This window comes from Topomyia yanbarensis, chromosome 3 (genome assembly GCF_030247195.1).
Source record: "Topomyia yanbarensis strain Yona2022 chromosome 3, ASM3024719v1, whole genome shotgun sequence".
Lineage (NCBI taxonomy): Eukaryota > Metazoa > Arthropoda > Insecta > Diptera > Culicidae > Topomyia > Topomyia yanbarensis.
Window position 1 is genome coordinate 298,168,763 of NC_080672.1, and position 21,638 is coordinate 298,190,400.

Consider the following 21,638-nt stretch of genomic DNA (forward strand, 5'->3'; position numbering starts at 1 on the left):
ACTTTACACGTTTCACCGGCATGGAAAACTAAACATTTTTCACAATCAGTAAGATTATTTTAACTCAAGAGCAATTTTTCAAAAGGGCGTAGACATTTCTACGCGCAACAATTTCAAAAAAAAATTGTTCGGTTACTGTATTTTATGCAGCAAAACTTCTGAGAACAGGGGAATTTCTGTACAAAAAAACATGCTCTGAAAAAATTTGTTATTTAAAATAAAAAACAAAAATTTGTGTTAAAAATTTAAATTGCGAAAAACCTATTTTTTATATTTTGTCAAAAAAACCCTAAAGGGAAGAGAAACATTTTGAATGTGGTTGTATGATGAAGAACTTATCGGTAAAAAAGTTTTTCTAACTATAAATTTATACATGTTTTAAAATTTCATACTAATTGATATACAAAACAGTAATTTTATTACAGAAGATAATTCTAAGTATCGTTCTAAATCAAAATGCGATAGTTTTCTAGATATTTTGAATTTTGTTCCAACACAAACAGTTAGTTCGTGTGATTGTGCTCTTTTTAAAAGGTATTCGTGTTGTTCCATCATTAAATATCAAAAATCTAATGTTTATCGTTTTAAAGACGTAAAAGAATCTTTTATAGTGTCAATAAAAAAGTTTTCCTAACAACAACTTTTGACATATTTTTATAATTCATACTATTTGCAGTCAAAAATACAATTTTCTTTTTGAGTATAATTCTAAACGAAATTTTAAATCAAAAAGCTCATAACAAAATTTTCTGAAATGTTTGAACAGCACAATTATTTTATTTTAATACGACTTTTTCATAAGTTATTCGCGTTTCTCCATCAACAACAATAGGTTTTTCAGAAAGTCTGTTTCCTGTAACTTCTTCTTTCGCATCAAGGCGATATTTTGACCCATCTGAAAGCTACATGAAAACAATCAAAATATGATCGAACTATTTAGTTTAATCATCAGACCCTATGGTTGAATAGTTTTTTGATTGTTTTCGTATAGTTTTCAAATGGTTTATAATATCGCCTTGAAGTCAAAGAGAAATTTACAGGAAATGTTTGTTATTAGCATTTTGTTTTAAAATGGCGTTTAGAATCATATTCAAAAAGAAAATTGTATTTTTGACTGCAAATAGTATGAATTATAAAAATATGTCAAAAGTTGTTGTTAGGAAAACTCGTTTATTGAAAGCTTCTCCATTATTGAAATATACTAAAAGATTCCTTTTGTCTTTAAGACGATTAAGATTACATTTTTGACATTTTTAATGGGGTAATGCGAATAACTTTTAAAAAGGGGATTAACAATCGAATTAACTGTTTTTGTTGGAACAAAATTCCAATTGTCTCGAAAACTATCGCATTTTGGAAGATTTTTGTTAAAAGCATTTTGATTTAAAACGATACTTAGTATTATATTTTTTTTTTTCAATTCGTTTATTTGATAAGGCAGGTTTGCGTTAGCTTAAAGGTGCCAATTTTGTTTTGTTTTACATTTTAAATTACTTAAAACTAGGGGATTACATATTGATTTTTGGAATTAAACTAAGGCGCATTTATAGCTATACATATACACAAGGGGGTAATATAATTTTCGTAAGATTAGGGGGTCATTTAGTTTTTATGGCAATATGGTTTGACATTTTTAGCAATGAGATTATTGGAGCAAATAATGTTTAACTAAGGGGGAAAATTTTTACGACTATCTTAAAAGTAGAAATAATTAGAGGGCGTGATTAAATTTTGTAAAGATTCGGAGACATTAATTAGAGTTATTTTATGTGGTAGTAGAGTTGGGCATTTTCAACGAGATCATATAATATAATAGTTAAAACTAGAAAAGGCAAGAAGAGCTAAATGCTTCATGAAGATATTTTGGGGGGGGGGGGGGTTGAAGGGGTGTTACTTCTGTGTATAATAGTCAGGGGAAGTAGGGTGGACAAACATGGCAGGGGGAGAACATTATTTCAGTTTCAGACTTTGGGAGATCAACGGATGGATTACAGAATCAGGGTGGCCTTCATCAGGAAGAATCATGTACTGGGACACCGGGTGGTCGTTCTCAAGATGGCAGGGGTTTCTCCAGACGATTTCGTAGTGCGGCTCAGATGTTGATCGGCTACATTTCGAGTTGTGCGTGTGATGTTCGTGCTTTAGGTCCCGTGTTTGTTGGCTCATTCGACAGGGATGTTTTGTATCGCCTTGGAGTCGCATCAAACCATCGTGGGTATATGGTACAGGTGGAAGAGAGCGTTTCTGAGAATGATAAGGAAAAGGGGCAGTTCAAGTTGGATATTGATGGTTTTTATGAAGGTGTATATAAGGGACATATAGAGGACATCGCGGCTTGCCAACACATCTCGAACCGGGACGTTGGGTGGTTTTCCTCGGGCCCGGAGGGTGTCCATAAGCCGAGACCTGGCGGAACTGTACTCGGTGCACGCCCAGACTATGTGCTCTATATCGTGATAACCGTCGCCACAAGCGCAGATACCACTCTCCACGAGCCCAATACGTCGGAGATGTGCATCCAGCGTGTAATGGTTCGCCATGAGTCGGGACATCACACGAATGAAGTCACGACCCACATCCATCACCTTGAACCAAGGTTTCGTCGATACCTTAGGGACTATCGAATGTAGCCACCTTCCTAGCTCCCCATTGCTCCACGAGGTTTGCCAACTTTCGAGGGTTCTCTGATGAGTAATACTGAAAAATTCGTGGAAGCAAATTGGTCTTTCAAAAACGTCACCTTCAATGGCACCCACCTTAGCTAAGGAGTCCGCCTTCTCATTCCCCGGAATGGAGCAATGAGAAGGGACCCACACCAAGGTAATCTGGAAAGATTTGTCAGATAAAGCACTCAGTAGCTCCCGTATTTTCCCCAAAAAATACGAGGAATGCTTTCCATGTTTCATCGAGCGAATAGCGTCAATAGAACTCAGACTATCCGAGACGATGAAGTAATGGTCTGCGGGTAATGTGTCAATGACTTCAAGGGTATACTGAATAGCAGCTAGTTCTGCGGCGTAAACTGAAGCAGGGTCACTGAGTTTGTAGGAGGCGGTGAACTTTTGATTGAAAATACCGAAGCCAGTGGACCCTTCGAGGTTTGATCCGTCAGTATAAAACATCTTAGAACAGTCGACTTCTCGGAATTTATTATAAAAAATATTTGGAACCACTTGTGGGCGTATGTGTTTCGGAATTCCAATAATCTCATCTTTCATGGATGTGTCGAAGAAAACAGTAGATTCAGAAGTATTTATGAAATGCACACGATTGGGATTGTAAGAAGAAGGATTAATACTTTGCGCCATGTAGTCAAAGTACAGTGACATAAAACGGGTCTGAGAATTGAGCTCAACAAGCCTTTCGAAATTTTCAATCACCAACGGGTTCAAGATATCGCATCGAATGAGCAATCGATATGAGAGTTCCCAAAATCGATTTTTCAGCGGGAGAACACCCGACAGGACTTGAAGACTCATCGTATGGGTCGACTGCATGCACCCTAAGGCGATACGCAAACAACGATACTGAATTCTTTCGAGTTTGATGAAATGTATGTTCGCGGCGGATCGAAAGCAGAAGCATCCGTATTCCAGTACCGACAGTATCGTTGTTTGATACAACCTAATTAGGTCTCCTGGGTGGGCACCCGACCACGTTCCGGTTATTGTACGAAGAAAGTTGATCCTTTGTTGACATTTCTGTTTCAGATACCGAATATGGCATCCCCAAGTACCTTTCGAGTCGAACCAGACCCCTAGATATTTTACTGTGAAGACCTGAGCTATAGTTTGACCCATTAATAGAAGCTGTAGTTGTGCTGGTTCACGCTTCCTAGAAAATACAACTAGCTCAGTTTTCTCCGTAGAGAATTCGATACCCAGCTTAATAGCCCATGCAGACAAATTGTCCAAGGTATTCTGTAATGGTCCTTGTAGATCGACAGCTTTGGGTCCCGTAACAGACACCACGCCATCGTCTGCAAGTTGTCTTAACGTGCAGGAATTGTCAAGACATTCATCAATGTCGTTGACGTAGAAATTGTATAACAGGGGGCTTAGACATGAGCCCTGGGCAAGACCCATGTAGCTAAATCGCGATGTTGTTAAATCGCCATGCGAAAAATGCATGTGCTTTTCTGACAACAAGTTTAGTAAAAAGTTGTTTAAAGTCGCTGAAAGACCATGCTGGTGCAGCTTCTCTGAAAGAATGTTGATAGAAACTGAATCAAAAGCCCCCTTTATATCTAGGAACACTGATGCCATCTGCTCTTTACTAGCATAGGCCATTTGAATTTCGGTTGAGAGCAACGCAAGACAATCGTTCGTCCCTTTGCCTTTGCGAAAGCCAAATTGTGTATCTGACAATAAGCCATTTGCTTCGACCCAATTGTCGAGGCGGGATAGGATCATTTTCTCGAACAACTTCCGGATACAAGATAGCATTGCGATCGGTCGATACGAATTGTGGTCGGAGGCTGGTTTTCCTGGTTTTTGGATGGCGATGACCTTCACTTGCCTCCAATCGTGTGGGACAATGTTAGCCTCAAGAAACTTATTAAATAAGTTCAACAAGCGTCTCTTGGCAGAGTCTGGCAGATTCTTCAACAAGTTGAATTTGATTCTGTCTGGCCCTGGAGCTTTATTGTTACACGACAAGAGAGCAAGTGAGAACTCCACCATCGAAAAAGGTGTTTCGTTCGCGTTATCGTGACGGGACGCGGCGCGGTAGATCTTCTGTGCCGGGGCGGAATCCGGACAAACCTTCTTGGCGAAATCGAATATCCAACGGTTTGAATATTCCACGCTCTCATTAGTACTGTTTCGATTTCGCATACGTCGGGCTGTTCCCCAAAGAGTGCTCATCGATGTTTCTCTCGTTAATCCGTCGACGAACCGGCGCCAATAACCGCGTTTTTTGGCTTTCATCAAACTCTTCATTCGCTTGTCTAACGTCGCGTACTGTCGAAAACTAGCGGGTAACCCGTCGTTCCGGAAGGTCTTAAACGCGGCGGCCTTCTCTGCGTACACGTCTGAGCACTCTTTATCCCACCAGGGATTGGGAGAACGTTTTTGCATGTTCGCGCCGGGTACTGGCTTAGTCTGAGCTTGATTCGCGCTGTCGAGAATCAAGCCAGCCAAAAAGCTGTACTCTTCCTCCGGAGGAAGTTCTTGAGTAGATTCGATGTTGTCGGATATCGCGGCAGCATAGCTCTTCCAATCAATATTTCGTGTGAGGTCATACGAAATATTGATTGTTTCCAATGGCCTTGAGCCGTTATTGATTGAGACTACGATCGGCAGATGGTCGCTACCGTGGGGATCAGGGATTACCTTCCACGCGCATTCTAACTTTAGCGAGGTCGAGCAAAGGGATAAATCTAATGCGCTTGGGCGCGCTGGTGGGGGAGGAATCCGTGTCATTTCACCCGTGTTTAGAATTGTCATGTTGAAGTTGTCGCAAATATTGTGAATTAAAGAGGAACGGTTATCATCATAAAGGCAACCCCATTCCGTACCGTGAGAGTTAAAGTCGCCTAAAACTAGTCGCGGTGCAGGCAGGGATTCTATGATGTCATGTAGCCGGCGATGCCCAATCGTGGTGTTGGGGGGAATATATATGGAAGCTATGCAAAGATCTTTGCCTTTGGTTGTTACTTGACAAGCGACAACTTCAATACCTGTTATCGAGGGAAGGTTAATTCTGTAGAAGGAATAGCGCTTTTTGATCCCCAAAAGCACTCCTCCATAGGGGGTGTCTCGATCCAGGCGAATAATATTAAAGTCGTGGAAGTTGAGATCTATGTCGGAAGTTAACCAAGTTTCACATAATGCAAATGCATCGCAACTCAAATTATTTATTAAAATTTTGAAGGAATCGATTTTCGGGATGATACTTCTGCAATTCCACTGTAGAACAGTGATCAAATCCGTGACCTCGTTCGATGAGTTAGCCATCGAAGGATACAATCGCTGAAAGGAGGGGCCATTTAGCAGTCAACTGCTTCAAAAATGTTCTTACTGTAGGGAGAAAAGCTAACATAAGACTTTTAATAGGATCAGTTATATTGAAAGTTTTTATTATCCAGTCCACAATGTCCGAGAATTTGATAATTCCAGTGCCGCGATTATTCTCGAACTGAAACAGAGGAACACTTGGGATTTTTGATGTTCCGGGAAGTGCTGGGAACTCCTTCTCTGAGTTTAATCCTCCGAAACCAGGAGCTAATTGCTTCGGTTTGGTTGCAACACTTCCAATAGATGTGACTTTCGGAGTCCCGTCAAGGGATACCTTCTGGCCTTTACAACGAACTTTAGGAGAGGAAATGTTCCTCCTCTTCCTATAACTTCTAGGCGCCCTAGTAGATGTTCCCTCTTGTGGGTCATCAGCCTCGCCCTCGTTAGGAGGCAAGTGAGCATAGATGTTTGTTGAGGTTGGTGGTGTAGCTTTCTTTAGCATTTCTGCGAAAGAACGTTCGGATCGTCCCGCAAGGGAACGTTTTAGTTTATCCCCGCGTAGTTTGTACGCGGGACATGCCGAGATATCATGCAGATTCTCTGCACAGTAAGGACACTTCTCAGCATTCCTACTGCACGAATCATCTAGATGATTCTCCCCGCATTTTCCACAGCGGGCCTTATTGCTACAATGGGTGGCTGTGTGACCCAATTGTTTACACTTTGTGCAATTCATGACCCGCAGCACAAACAGACGCACAGGCAGACGAACCTTGTGCAAGAGGACGTAATTTGGCAAAGCGGTACCAGCGAAGGTCAACCGATAAGAGTTTGATTGGGGGTACGTTTTTGAACCATCCCCCGCAACTACTACTGAGTGCAAACGCTTGCACTCGAGTATTTTCACTGGCTGAAGTATGCGGTCTCTAAAACGGCCAACCCCGTACTGCAGCAGATCCTCGCATGTCAAACTGTCATCGGTGACAACGCCTTCAGACTGTTTTTTTTACAGCTGGAATATACACGTGATAGTCCTTCGTAAAGTGCTCGCAGCAAGCAATATCGTTTGCCTGCTTTGAGTTAGTCAGCACGACCCTCAGCCTGTCTGAGCGGACCTTTTTTATTTCGGTCACAGCCGAGAACCGTTCCGTCAGGTCTTTTGAAATCTGTAATAGATTCAGCGATTTTGTTTTGGGCCGAAAGAAGACCACAAAGGGACCGGTCGAGAGCTCTGGATATTGTTTGGGTCGGGGGAGAGCCTTAGGAGTCGACTCGATCTCCATTTGGCCATCCGGGGAGGAAGCCATCGACACCGTCAACGCACGGGGTCAGCACCCGCGCAGACGGGAAAAAGCCGTAAATGTATCAAAAAGGTGGATTTCACTTATCTGTATACTCGTTTCCCACGACGCACCAGTCCAGCTTAAATAGCTGGTTATTGTTCAATCCTCGCTTTACGAACAAAAGGTTGAGGAATGTGGCCTAATGGTTAACACGCGCACAAAAGAAAATAAAAGTCCAAACCTCGAAGAGGCAAAGAATGGCAAAATAACCTTGAACGCGGATTACTGCACTGTTCTTTTTCCAACAGACCGAATACAAAACACTTCTATCTCGATCGAGCGATGCGTAGAGACTGAGTAGTATTATATTTTGTAATAAAACTAAACTTTTGTATGTCATTTGGTATGATATTTAAAAACTACAAGGGGCAGCCCTATGGGGTTGCACGAACTGTAGACGTAGGACTATACTACTTAATGTAAAATATTTATTTTCTTAGTACTTAGTGTGTGGGAAAAAATACCCGGACCGATGAAGAAAAATCAAATTTTAGACAATATAATCACATCTCATGTATAGAACAAGCTTTCTAGTTGCTCTCAAACAGATCCTAAAAGTTCAAACACCCATGGATAACCCCAAGTTTGTAGATGTGTTTCGATGCCACAGGATTGTAAAATGGTTAATATTAAGTCATGAAAATTCAATTCTTCCGTGACAATTTTTTTTGCCTGCAAAATGCCCAGTGTGTATGTAGGCAAAGCTCATGATTTGTTGGGATATTAGCATTGATCGGAAAATGCTTTCCAACGCTGCGCATTGCATACATACAGGACATTTTGCAGGTCACCAGAAGCTGTTCATTTTAACACCGCCAGATGTTCATTTTACCCACTCGCTATAATCATGTCTCATTTTTGGACATGTTTAGAAATCAAGAATTATGTTTGAAAAAATGTGTTTATGACGAAGTATTTTTACCAGATATGTACAAAACATGTCTAACAAGAAACATAAGGTGATTGTAATATCTCATTCACTTATTAGTTAGAAAATAATGACTTTGCTTAACGTGTTCATTTTACCGCCAGTTCGCCTACCTACCAACACATTGACGCCAAACATTGAACCCAAGCGTACAATGCAAAATGAGTCAACGCTGATGATGATGGGTAGAACGAAAGAGACAACTAGTACCACCACGACACTATTAGCGCATTTCACCAAAATTCCACGCGGCCTTTCCCGATTGAAAGTAACGGCCGCGCTTAGCCCATCTGTCATAATATCGTGATTTTGCATAGCGAAGGGCTGAATGATAACACGTTTTGTTCCTTGATAACACATTTTGTTCCAAAAAACAGCCCTGCGTTATGCAACACTTTGTGCAGGTTGATTATACCAGTTGCAAGTGGGGCCAAATTCACCAAGTTCCGTAAAATTCCTTTTAAATTACAGAATTGATAAAATTGCTTAGATGAGCTAAACTAATTAATCAAATCCTGTTTTAAAAACTGTCCTTGCCTTTAAACCAAAATGGGAAGCTTATTACTACCACTACATTAATTAATTTCAAGCGCAAATAGCAAATACATGTGCTAGTTAAATCAAAAATTTACTGGCAACATTACAGCGGCATTTAGGAAGCAGTTGGAGCGGTCGCCTGTTGGACGACACAGGGTAGCATACCTCCACAGCCAGTGTAACGGACTTCTAGCTCAGCTACACTGGCTGTAAAAAACACAGTGCAGTGATCTGCTTCACTAGCCGTTCAACAAGGAACTGAGCGTGTCTGGCCAAGTCCGTTCTTTAAATAGTCGATGATGACGACATTCATAGAAGCGTTGCGCGCTAGGTACACCAATCCGTCGTAGAGGGCTTGGGAAGCGCTATCTTCTGTGTGTAAATGCGCGATATTTTGACAAGGTTGTATATTATTTAATTTTTTAATGCTATGATATCAAAAATCTTTGGGTTTATCTATTGGAATCTATTCTTAGAAGTATTTCGGGGCGATTTGTGCAAAAAATTTGAAAATTTATCGTGAGATGGCTGAATTATATGCGTTTAAAATTGGACCACTTTTCGTTACATACCATTTTTGTAGAATTTGCAGAGTGCACCCCCATATCGAAAACAAAGACGTAGTCCTACGTCAAAAGATGTAGTAAGTTATTGTTAGGAAAACTTTTTTACCGATAAGTTCTCCATCATACAATCACATTCAAAATGATTCTTTTCTTTAGGTTTTTGTTGACAAAATATAAAAAGAATAATTTTTGTTTGTACACAAAATTTTTTTCAGTGTATATTTTTTTCGAACAGACATATTCATATCCTGTAATTCGTTCTCAGAAAGTTTTGCTGTATAAGATACAGTAATCGAACAAAAATTGAAATTAATCAAAGGTATTTAACGGCTTTCTCAGTCTTAAGACTCTAGGCAAACGATTTAATTTTAGATTGCCTTAGATTGGGCAATCTAAAATTAAATCGTTTGCCTAGAGTATTAAGACTGAGAAAGCCGTTAAATACCTGCGAATATTCCGTAACCAGTCGACAAACACCCAATCATTGAAATTAATGCACTTAGAAATGTCTACACCCTTTTGAAAAATTGCTCTTGTATCAAAATATTGCAATTGTCAGAGAAAATCATGGAGATTCATAAACTGAACACAACTTCAAAGTTTTGTTCGAATTTACGATGGTCATATTTTGTGGTCGGCCGGTTTTTCATGGAATCCCGCAGTAGTGACTTTCGCTCCACAAAGCAGTTTATTTTTCTTGGCTTGAACATGATGTTTCGCGAATCGCTGAACGTAAACAATTGTTCCTGTTTTAATGATGTGAATAATATCAACATCCCGAAAACACCATGTTCTAAATGTTCTCAATCGATATAATATCCGAAGAGAGTGGCAAGAGGAATAAGAAATGTCTCATCTCACCGTTCGGTAGTTTAAAATCCTCCAAAAATCTACAAAAGATCTGGTGGAAGAATATGGGTACAATTTCAATTGTGAGTCGATTTGATTTCGACATATTGAGGCGAGTCATTGTCAGGGGAAGTAATTTTGGCACGGTCTTATTACCCAGTTGGTAATATAATAGCACTACTCATCTTGGATAGCGGTATCTAGGCAGCTTACAAGAAAGGAATTACTGCTACTGCTCTCCTGGTCGAATAACGGTTACCGCGCTCACACACATGCGAGAAAAATGCCAAAGCAAAGTGGCAGAGAATGTACAAGATATCATTAAAAGCGGCTCTATACTTTATTGCTTACACTGCACGGACTGGAAAGATTGACTTATCGGTCCGAGAGTCACCGAACGAATGGATCGATCAAGTTGAAAGGAACCTAAATAGTCCTCGACAAACAGCCTAGTGACCAAAACATCTTCACAGCTAAAGACATCACGACTTTAGACTGGATGCCTGCCGGCATATACAGGCTTATGGGGAAATTTCGTGTGTGACCGTGCTCTTCGACTAGTAACTCCGGAACCGATACCAAAGTTGGGCAAAAGTTACTTTGGATTTATAAATGGTCGGTTTGTCTTGAGTAGATTCTACAACGCAACGCAATCACTTCACATATGATGAGCAATAACGGTTATTTATGATTTACCCCTTTAGCCCAAAAGCTTCTTTTCAATACAAAACAAATCTCATTTTCCAATTCATCAGTCAAAAGTTTGAATGGTCGGGCTTCCCTGCATGATAATACGTTTAACGCTCGAAACTGCAACTATAAGCACAACTTGCACAAGCGTCGATCAGTTCGTTCATATGCGGCCGGTTGCATCACGGAAGCGTTGAAAAACTTTCGAGGTTAAATGAAAAAAAAATCATCCTTCATTTTGCTCCAAGTCCCAGTCACGCCAAGCGCGATTCATCGAGCGGGCTTATACACACAAGCGATGGAAATGAAAATGGGATATCTACTCCCCGTAGAACCATTCATTTCGACTGTTTCATTCCGGCGGTTTTCCCATGTCGTCCACAATCAGCACCGGTATTATTGAAGCCTGTCCTTGTGTTAGTCCCTGGAACTACCGCACGAATTGGAGCTCATAGTTGCGGTGTTTTTTCTTCTCTCTCCTCTGCATGATTTTCATTTTTTATTACGTTCATGACCATCACAATCAACAAGGACAATGAAATCGGAAATATGTTGAATCCTCCTATTAGGTATTCACATTACAACCTTTGAGACATAGAAAAATGTAGTCTATGGGCTATCGTTTGAACAGTGTGAGAAAAGTTAAACTCCCTCTGAAGCGACCAACGAGAGAAACAATCAAGAACAAACGGTTTTTCCAATGACGATGGTTGATCTTGGGTCAGGCGAGGTTAATATAGCGATTTTTTACTGCCCATATCTTAACGAGCAGTTTGTACGTGTGAATCCAGGCACCAACCACAGCTGAGCATCGCGAAGTCGATTATGGGATCCTGTCCTGGGTTGGGTATTCAAAAATCGATTTGTTTGTTTTGAACGTTTTCGTTGTTTTTTTTTCTGTTGTGCTCCTATCCAACATTACATAACGAAAACGTTCGGAGGTAAACTGAAACGTGTTAGCCCATTTTTGGGTAGGCATATATGCATGGTGATAATTGCACACATAAATATTTAGTGTTTTTGTTTAATATTTGAAAACATGTGCTGTTATGCAAGACGCGTATTAGTTAACTTTTAACTATAAATCCACTCGATCGTTTTACCTTTAACAATAACTGTCCATTATTCAGAACTTTTTTTCAAACCAATGTATCATTAATATAATTAGATTGGCAAAAATCCAACCTATAATTGATAAATTTTCGCTAGTTACCAAATCTAGTTCAAGTTGTTTCGTTGACTACCGCAAGTTAACCACAAACAGTAACCAATTCTTGCCGCAATGAGTTTGTTATTCCGTTTTCCCTTATTTTTCCAAAGTTTTCATGCAAAGTGGTCTCAGTCACAGATGGCATGGAATAGGACCTACCCACCACTAGAGAATAGTCAACCTAGTAGTGGCCGCCCTGCTGGCAGTTTGGTTGAAAATGATTCGAAAACAATGGAAATATGAATATCTAATGCTGTGCACTTTGGAACACTTGCGCATCTTATATTCAAATTCCATCACTGTGCTTCGTACCGACTGGTTATCCTTTCGTGTTTGCATCCAACAGCTCTAAGGGATTCTCGCGTGCCAATGTGCCAGTAGGTTAAAATTGATGTAAGATCGATTCGGTGTTTAGAAAATAAACGAGCCTTTTTAATTCGGGATGTAGAGGGTAATGAGCCTATTTTGATATACTTGAGGCACTATTTTGTTAAATATAATGTATAATATTAAATGGGTGCGCGACGTTATGCACTAATACGTTAGACATACATAAGTTTGACAAAATGGACGATAGGCATAATCCACAAAAATGTAATAGCAATAGCTAGGCTATTGCTTTCTTTGTTCGCTAGTGGACAAAACCTTACAATTTTATTTTGGATTTCACATAATTAAATATTTTTCTATGTTAGTAAACAGGCTGAACAGAGTTTTCTCAAAATATTTAGTCTTGAGAATAATCGTTTGATCATTCTTTTTCGAACTCTCGGTCGAGACACAAGTGCTTTGTTTCCAGTCTGTGCAGTGTATAGCGACAAAGAATAGTGCTAATCCGCGTTCAAGGTTATCTTGCCAGTTCGATTCCGTCCTCAGTCTTTTGTTCGCGTGTGAGGATTAAACAATAGCCAGCTGTATAAGCTGAACCGCTTGTCGTTTAAATATAAGTGGTTTTTATCTTTCATGACACATTTATTGCTTTCTTCCGTCTGCACGGGCGCTGCCCCGTGCCTTGCCGTTTTCGATGGATCCTTCTCCGGATAGTCAAATGGAGGTTGAATCGGGTTCAACTCCTAAGGCTTCCCCCGGCCCAAATGCTACCCAGAACTCTCAACTGGTCCATTTGTGGTCTTCTTTCGGCCCAAGACTAAATCGCTGAATCTTTTTCAGATTTCTAAAGACCTGACAGAACGATTCTCGACGGTGACCGAAATTTCGAAGGTCCGCTCGGACAAGATAAGGGTGTTACTAGCCAACTCAAAGCAGGCAGACGATATTGCTTGCTGTGAGCACTTTCCGCGGGATTATAACGTGTACATTCCAGCTGTAAAGGTACAGTCTGAAGGCGTCGTCACCGATGAGAGTTTGACGTGCGAGGATCTGCTGCAGTACGGGGTTGGTCGTTTTAGAGACCGCTTACTTCAGCCGGTGAAAATACTTGAGTGCAAGCGTTTGCACTCAGTAGTAGTTGCGGGGGATGGTTCAAAAACATACCCCCAATCAAACTCCTATCGGGTGACCTTCGCTGGAACTACCTTACCAAATCACATCCTCTTGCACAAGGTCTGTTTACTTGTCCGTGTGTTTGTACCGCGGGTCATGAATTGCACTAAGTGTAAATAATTGGGCAACACAGCCACCTATTGTAGCAATAAGGCCCGCTGTGGAAAATGCGGGGAGAATTATCTAGATGATTCGAGCAGTAAGAAAGCCGAAAAGTGTCCTTACTGTACAAAGAGTCTGCATGATATCTCGCCATGTCCCGCGTACAAACTACGCGGGGATAAATTGATACGTTCCCTTGCGGGTCGATCCAAACGTTCTTTCGTAGATATGTTAAAGAAAGCTACGCCACCATCCTCAACAAACATCTATGCTCACTTTCCTCCAAACGAGGGCGAGGCTGAACCACAAGAGGGAACATCTACTGGGGTGCCTAGAAGTTATAGGAAGAGGTGTAACATTTCCTCTCCTAAAGTTTCTTTCAAAAGGCAAGAAGGTGTCCCTTGACGGGGCTCCGAAAGTGACATCATGGAAGTGTTGCAACCAAACCGATGCAAGTAGCTCCTGGTCTCGGAGGATTGAGCTCAGAGAAGGAGTTCCCAGCACTTCCAGGAACATTAAAAATCCCAAGTGTTCCTTTGTTTCAGCTCGAGAATAATCACAGCACTGGAATTATCAAACTCTCGGCCATAGTGGACTGGATAATAGAAACTTTCAATATTGCTGATCCTATTTAAAATCTTATGTTAGCTTTTCTCCCTACAGTAAGAACATTTTTGAAGCAGTTGACTACTAAATGTCCCCCCCTTTCAGCGATTATATCCTTCGATGGCTAACTCATCTAACAAGGTCACGGATTTGATCACTGTTCTACAGCGGAATTGCAGAAGTATCATCCCGAAAATCGATTTCTTCAAAATTTCAATAAATAGTTTGAGACGCGTTTGCATGATGTGAAACTTGGTTAACTTCCGATGTAAATCTCAACTTCCACGACTTTAATATTATACGCCTGGATCTGGACACAGGGGGGTGCTTTTGGGGATCAAAAAGTGCTATTCCTTCTACAGAATTAACCTTCGCTCGATAACAGGTGTTGAAGTCGCTTGTCAAGATAAACCAAAGGCAAAGACCTTTGCTAGCTTCCATATTTATCCCCCCCCCCCCCCCAACACATCAACCCTCCGTCACTCGCGCGAATGGCTCCCCGCATGAGCAGACGCTGGGGCTAAAATAAGATTTCACTAGAGTTTCGGAAGATGTTGCACAAAATACAACGGCGCGAGTGCCGGAGGGTTAACTCTCAAGGTACAGCATGGAGTCTCTATGATGATAGCCGGTCTTCCTTAATTCACGATCTTCGCGATAACTTCAATTTGACAATTTTAAACACGGGTGAAATGACACGGATTCGTGCTCCTCCAGCGCGCCCGAGCGCCTTAGACTTGTCCCTCTGCTCAACATCGCTGCGGTTAAATTGCACGTGAAAGGTAATCCGTGATTCCGACGGCAGTGACCATCTGCCGATCGTAGTCTGAATCAGTAACGGCTCAAAGCCATTGAAATCAATTAATATTTCGTTGATTCTCGACAGCGCGAATCAAGCTCACACTAAGCCAGTACGTTCTCCTAATCCGTGGTGGGACAAAGAGTGCTCAGACGTGTACGCGGAGAAGGCCGCCGCGAATAAGCCCTTCCGGGACGACGCTAGCTATTGACAGTACGCGATGTTAGAGATGCGAATGAAGAGTTTGATGAAAGCCAAAAAAACGTGGTTACTGGTGCCGGTTCGTTGATGGATTAACGCGAGAAACAGCACTCTTTGGGGCACGACCCGGCGTATGCGAAACCGAAACAGTTCCAACGAGAGCGTGGAATATTCAAACCGTTGGATATTCGATTTTGTCAAGAAGGTTTGTCCGAATTCCGCCCCGGCACAGAAGACCGACCGTGCCACTTCCCGCCACGATAACGAAAACGCGAGCGAGTTTTTGTTGGAATTACTTCAGATTATTCAATTTTTTTAAGCGGAAACTGTACATGCTCAGCAAGTTTATCTCTATTTTATTAGATACACCTTTAATACATTCTAGCTCTGCTGGATTATTCTCACTACACGAATCCCAAACCATGTGAACCGACAAAACGACTATTCGGATATATAGTAAGCTGTTGTTTGCTTGTTTTTTATCATTTCACACAATCTTTAACAATTTTTATAAACTAAAAAGTGGCAAGCGGCATGCGTCTTCCTCAGGGTTCATCTCTTAGCACCCTTTTGTACAATTTGCTTGTAAACGACATCTATGAATATCTTGTAAATATTAACACGCTAACGTAACTTGCAGATGATGGGGTGGTCTCCGTAATAGGAGCCAAAGCCATCGATCTGCAAGGTACTTTGGATAGTGTGTCTGCTTCAACTTTCAACCGGGTTAAAGGTTTCCATGAACAAAACAAAGCTAGCCGTATTTTCAAGGAAGCATGATCAGCACAAGTACAGCTTCTTTTAATAGGTCAAACTATCGCTCAAGTCACCGCAGTAAAATATCTTGTCACCTGGTTCGACTCGAAAACTACTTTAGAAATCTGAATTAGAAGTGGCAAGATAGGATCAATTTTCCAAGTTATATCCTTGGGATCGTTGACACCCTGCCTGTAGACCATTATTTTTTCGTTACGGATAGTATAAGTTGTATAGAGTCCCTCCGTTCGATGAATCGTGGAAAGCACTCCTAGAATTTTCTGGGGAAAGCACGGAAACTCCTGAGTGCGAGTGGACCCAAACTAGTACCTTAGTTTGGGTCCCTTACAATTGCTCCATTCCGGGTAATGAGAAGGCGCAAACTCTAGCTAAGGTGAGTGCATTAGAAAATGATTTTTATGAAAGATCAATTCACTTCAATGAATTTTACATGTATTTTTCTCGTCAAGGGACCACTCGAAAGAAGGAAAATCTTCTGGAGCGGTAGAGACTTAGGAAGGTGGCAACATTCTATAATCCTACAAGTGTCCACGAAAGCCTGTTTTAAGGGGATAGATATGGGTTGCAATTTAATTTGAATGATGCCCATACCAAATCATTATACGTTGGATGCGCATTCCCGGCATATTTGGCTTGTAGAGAACGATCTTTGAACTTGTGGTGAAGGATTATCAAGTCATCGAACACGTTGTCTGGTCATGAGACGAGTATTGTGGCACCAGATCTCAGATAAATTATTTCTTTTATGTTCTGGATGTGCTGGCGATAAAATAAAATAAAATAATCTTTCTTGTTAAAATGCTAAGATGTATTCAAATGATTTTGATTGATTTCCTAATTCTTAACTAAATTCAGTCAGTATCTTAGGACCTAAGAAATTCAATTAACAGCTTTTGTATATTACCAATATTCCGAGTTTTAAAATGACCATTATATTAACATGAAAAAAATTCTAAAAATATTTGGAGCTGAAATTCCCTAGATTTAAAAATATTGATTTTTAAAACAATAAAATTGTTGGCACCATCCAGTTAACGTAAACGTGCTAGTTAAATAGAGAGCTCAAATAAACACTTCATATGCGCTAGGGGACATTATTTAATGTGCTACCGATTGTGTTCATTGTTGCGTGGTTCCCAAATGCATTATCAAGAGTTGTACTTATCTAGAAAAAATATTGATAGCTTGAAAAAATAAATACACCGTATTGATTCGTACATATCTGCAACGTGGTAACATTCTGAACCTTTAAATAGAGCAGAGTTATTGATGAATGCAAGAGTAAAAAGTATAGTCAATATATCGCCATGTCGTCCCCTAATGCGACATTTCGATTTCTGTATTTATTACTTTCAAATCACCATGGAGTTTTTGAGGATTTGTCCGACGACGAGTTGTTAAAAGCAGCGTGAGGTGTGCACACCTTTTCCTTTGAATTTGCAATAAGTCTAGCAAGAACTTAATTGGAATGGGTAAATAGATAAAAAATGGCCTAATAGTAGTATGTAAAAATGAGAATATAGAGAATTAGTGGGTAAAATATTTTTAAGTTTTTTTTTTTTTAATTTTGATTATAGGTTTTAACCTTAGGGTCATTTGCCTCTTTGTCGGGTTAGAGAAATCTCTTTAAAAAAATCTCTAACCCTATGTGCGGAGTTGGGAATTGAAACCAGCTGTTCTGCGTACAAGGCAATCGATTTACCAACTACGCTATCTCCACCCTCTTTTAAGTAAGTAATTTTTATGTGACCCCCTTTCTACCAAAAATTAAATATAATTTGAAATTGAAAAACATCTTACCCATAGCACTTTTGAAATGACGATTTTGCGCTTCATTTTAAACATCTTTCAGTTTGAAATTTTATTAGTAACAGTTACTGTGTTGATGAGATACGATCTCAAATCACGGTTGGCGTACAATTTGCGAGCACTGCATCACTCGATGAGTCGCTTAGGCATAGTTCCCCTAAGCCGCAAGTAAAATGGAATGTGAAATCCATATGTGGAATAACCAAAAAGTATTAAAAAATGAGAGCAAAAATGTGAAAATCAATATAGAATGAGTCTTGTAGTAATGAATTACTTTACGATTACTTTATGATTAACTGATTACATTGTATTTATGGTTGATTACGCGAATTATTTTAAAAATACAGACAATTACCCTGCTAATTATTGATTACCAAAGTAATCAACGGATTACCGAATTATTTCGAAAAATCGAAGTAATTCTTGATTAAGTGTCACTAGTTTGGCAGGTTGGAAACCCCTTGGTCATCGCCATCCAAAAACCAGGAATATCAGCCTTCGATCAGAATTCGTATCGACCGATTGAAATGCTGTCCTGTATTCGGAAGTTGTTCGAGAAAATGATCCTACCCCGCCTCGACAAGTTGGTCGAAGAAAATGGATTACTGTCAGATACACAATTTGGCTTTCGCAAAGGCAAAGAGACGAACGATTGTTTTGCGTTGCTCTCAACCGAAATTCAAATGGCCTATGCTAGCAAAGAGCATATATCATCAGTGTTCTTAGATATTAAGGGGGCTTTTGATTTGAGTTTTTATCAACATTCTTCCAGAGAAGCTGCACCACCATGGTCTTTCAGCGACTTTAAACAACTTTTTACTAAGCTTGTTGTCGGAAAAGCACATGAATTTTTCGCATGGTGACTGTTCGACATCACGATTTAGTTACATGGGCCTTCTTCAGGGCTCACGCTTAAGCCCCATATACAGGGGGTTATACAATTTCTATGTCAACGACATTGATGAATGTCCTGACAATTCCTGCACATTAAACCAACTTGCAGGCGATGGCGTGGTTTCTATTACGGGACCCAAAGCTGCAAGGAGCATTACAGAATACCTTGGACAATTTGTCTGCTTGGGCTTTTAAGCTGGGTATCGAATTCTCTACGGAGAAAACTGAGCCAGTTGTATTTTCTAGGAAGCGTGAACCAACACAATTACAGCTTCTATTAATGGGTCAAACTGTAGCTCAGGTCTTCACAGTAAAATATCTAGGGGTCTGGTTCGACTCGAAAGGTACTTGGGGATGCCATGTTCGGTATCTGAAACAGAAATGCCAGCAAAGTATCAACTTTCTTCGTACAATAACCGGAACACGGTGGGGTGCCCACCCAGGAGACCTAATTAGGTTGTATAAAACAACGATACCGTCGGTAATGGAATACAGATGCTTCTGCTTTCGCTCCGCCGCGAACATACATTTCATCAAACTCGAAAGAATTCAGTATCGTTGTTTGCGTATCGCCTTAGGGTGCATGCAGTCGGGGGTTCTCCCGCTGAAAAATCGATTTTGGGAACTCTCATATCGATTACTCATTCGATGCGATATCTTGAACCCGGAGGTGATTGAAAATTTCGAATGGTTTGTTGAGCTCAATTCTCAGACCCGATTTATGTCCCTGTATATTGACTACATGGCGCAGAATATTAATCCTTCTTCTTACAATCCCAACCGTGTGCATCTCATAAATACTTCTGAATCTACTGTTTTCTTCGACACATCCATGAAAGACGAGATCTGTAGAATTCCAAACCACATACACCCACAAGTGGTTCCAAATATTTTTTATAATACATTCCGAGAAGTCGACTGTTCTAAGATGTTTTATACTGGGGACGAGCATAGGATAGTTGGTTAATCGATTACCTTGCACGCAGCTCACCTGGTTTCGATTCCCAACCCCGTACATGGGGTTAGAGATTTTTCCAAAAGAGATTTCTCTAACCCGAAGAGGCGAATGACCCTCTATAATCAAAATAAAAAAGTTTTATACTGACGGATAAAACCTCGAAGGTATTTTCAATTAAAAGTTCACCACCTCCTACAAACTCATTGATCCTGCTTCAGTTTACGCCGTAGAGATAGCTACTATTCATACCGTAGAACTAGCTGCTATACCCTTGGGGTCATTGACACATTACTTCATCATTTCGGATAGCCTCAGTTCCATTGACGCTACTCGCTCGATGAAACATGGAAAGCATTTCTCGTATTTTTTGGGGGAAATACGGGAGCTACTGAGTGCTATATCTGATAAATCTTTCCAGATTACCTTGGTGTGGTTTCATTGATCCACTTTTGGCAATGAGGAGACGGACTCCTTAGCTACGGTGGGTGCTCTGGAATGTGACGATTATGAAAGACCAATTTGTTACAGTGCATTTTTCAGTATAACTCATCAGAGAACTTTCGAAAGTTGGCAAACTTCGTGGAGCAGTGGGGAGCTAGGAAGGTGGCTACGTTCGATAGTCCCCAAGGTATCGGCGAAACTTTGGTTCAAGGGGATGGATGTGGGTCGTGACTTCATTAGTGTGATGTCCCGACTCGTGGAAAACCATTACATGCTGGATGCACATCTCCGGCGTATTGGACTCGTGGATAGTGGTATCTGTGCTTGTGGCGACGGATATCACGACATCGAGCACATTGTCTGGGCGTGCACCGAGTACAGTACCGCCAGGCAGGCCCTAGGAAGACCAACCAACGTCCCGGTTCGAGATGTGCTGGCAAGCCGCGATCTCCTCTATATGTCCCTCGTATACACCAATAATAAATAAATTTAGCTGCCTCTTTTGTTTTCTTATCAATCTAAGAAGTGCCTTCTTCCGCCTGTACCATACACACACGATGGTTTGATGCGACTCCAAGGCGACATGAAACATATCTGTCGAATGAGCCAACCTACAGCTCGAACATCACACGCGCAACTCGAAGTCTTTCCGATCCGCATCTGAGCCGTACAGCGAAATCGTCAGGAGGAACCCCTGACGACTTTAGAAAGACCACCCGGCATCCCAGTACATAATTCTTCCTGATAATGGCCACCCGAGTCTGTAACCTATGACGTTGATCTCCCGATACCTGAAACTGGAAGTTTACAATTTTCTCCTCCCTGTCATCTTTGTCCACCCTCCCTCCCCTGATTCTTATACCTAGAAGTATCACCATTCCTCTTTTCTATATTCCTCCCCAGATATCTTCCAGAAGCATTTTGCTCTTCCTGTCTCTTCTAGTTTTAACTAATTATTCTCTCCGAATCTTTACAAAATTCAATCACGCTCTCTTGTTATTCCTGGTTTTAAGTTGATTGAAAAAATGTCCCCCTTAGTTAAAAATTATTTGTTATCATCATCTGGCTGCTAAAAATGTCCCACCGTATTACTATAAAAACTAAATGACTAAAATGGTGGAGTAACGATAAGTCTATTCATATCTACTGGAAAATTCTTTAGTTGAAGGTGGAATTATACACAGCAAAAAAAAAGTCATGTAACTTTACGTCTTGCCAGATGCACATAAAAGGAGCGTCCCAATTCACATAAATTTACATATTATTGCATGTAAAAATGTGAGATGTTCGGCTTTTTCTAGGTCATTCAGTCTGAGTTTTACATCTAAAGAGTCACAATATTCAATTTTACATTTCATAGCATGTAAAATTCTATTATCGGACAGAAAAATACGTCGCTGTGTTGTTTACGTCAATTTTCATTTTTTCTAAGAGTGTATGATAACTCATATCTATGTAGCTTGAAGTA

At 40.6% G+C, this 21,638-nt stretch overlaps 1 protein-coding gene across 1 annotated transcript in view; it reads left to right on the forward strand.

The window, feature by feature from the left end:
• LOC131691315 (uncharacterized) overlaps positions 1–21,638 on the forward strand; it is a 257,425-nt gene that overhangs the window by 69,802 nt on the left and 165,985 nt on the right. The window lies entirely within an intron of this gene.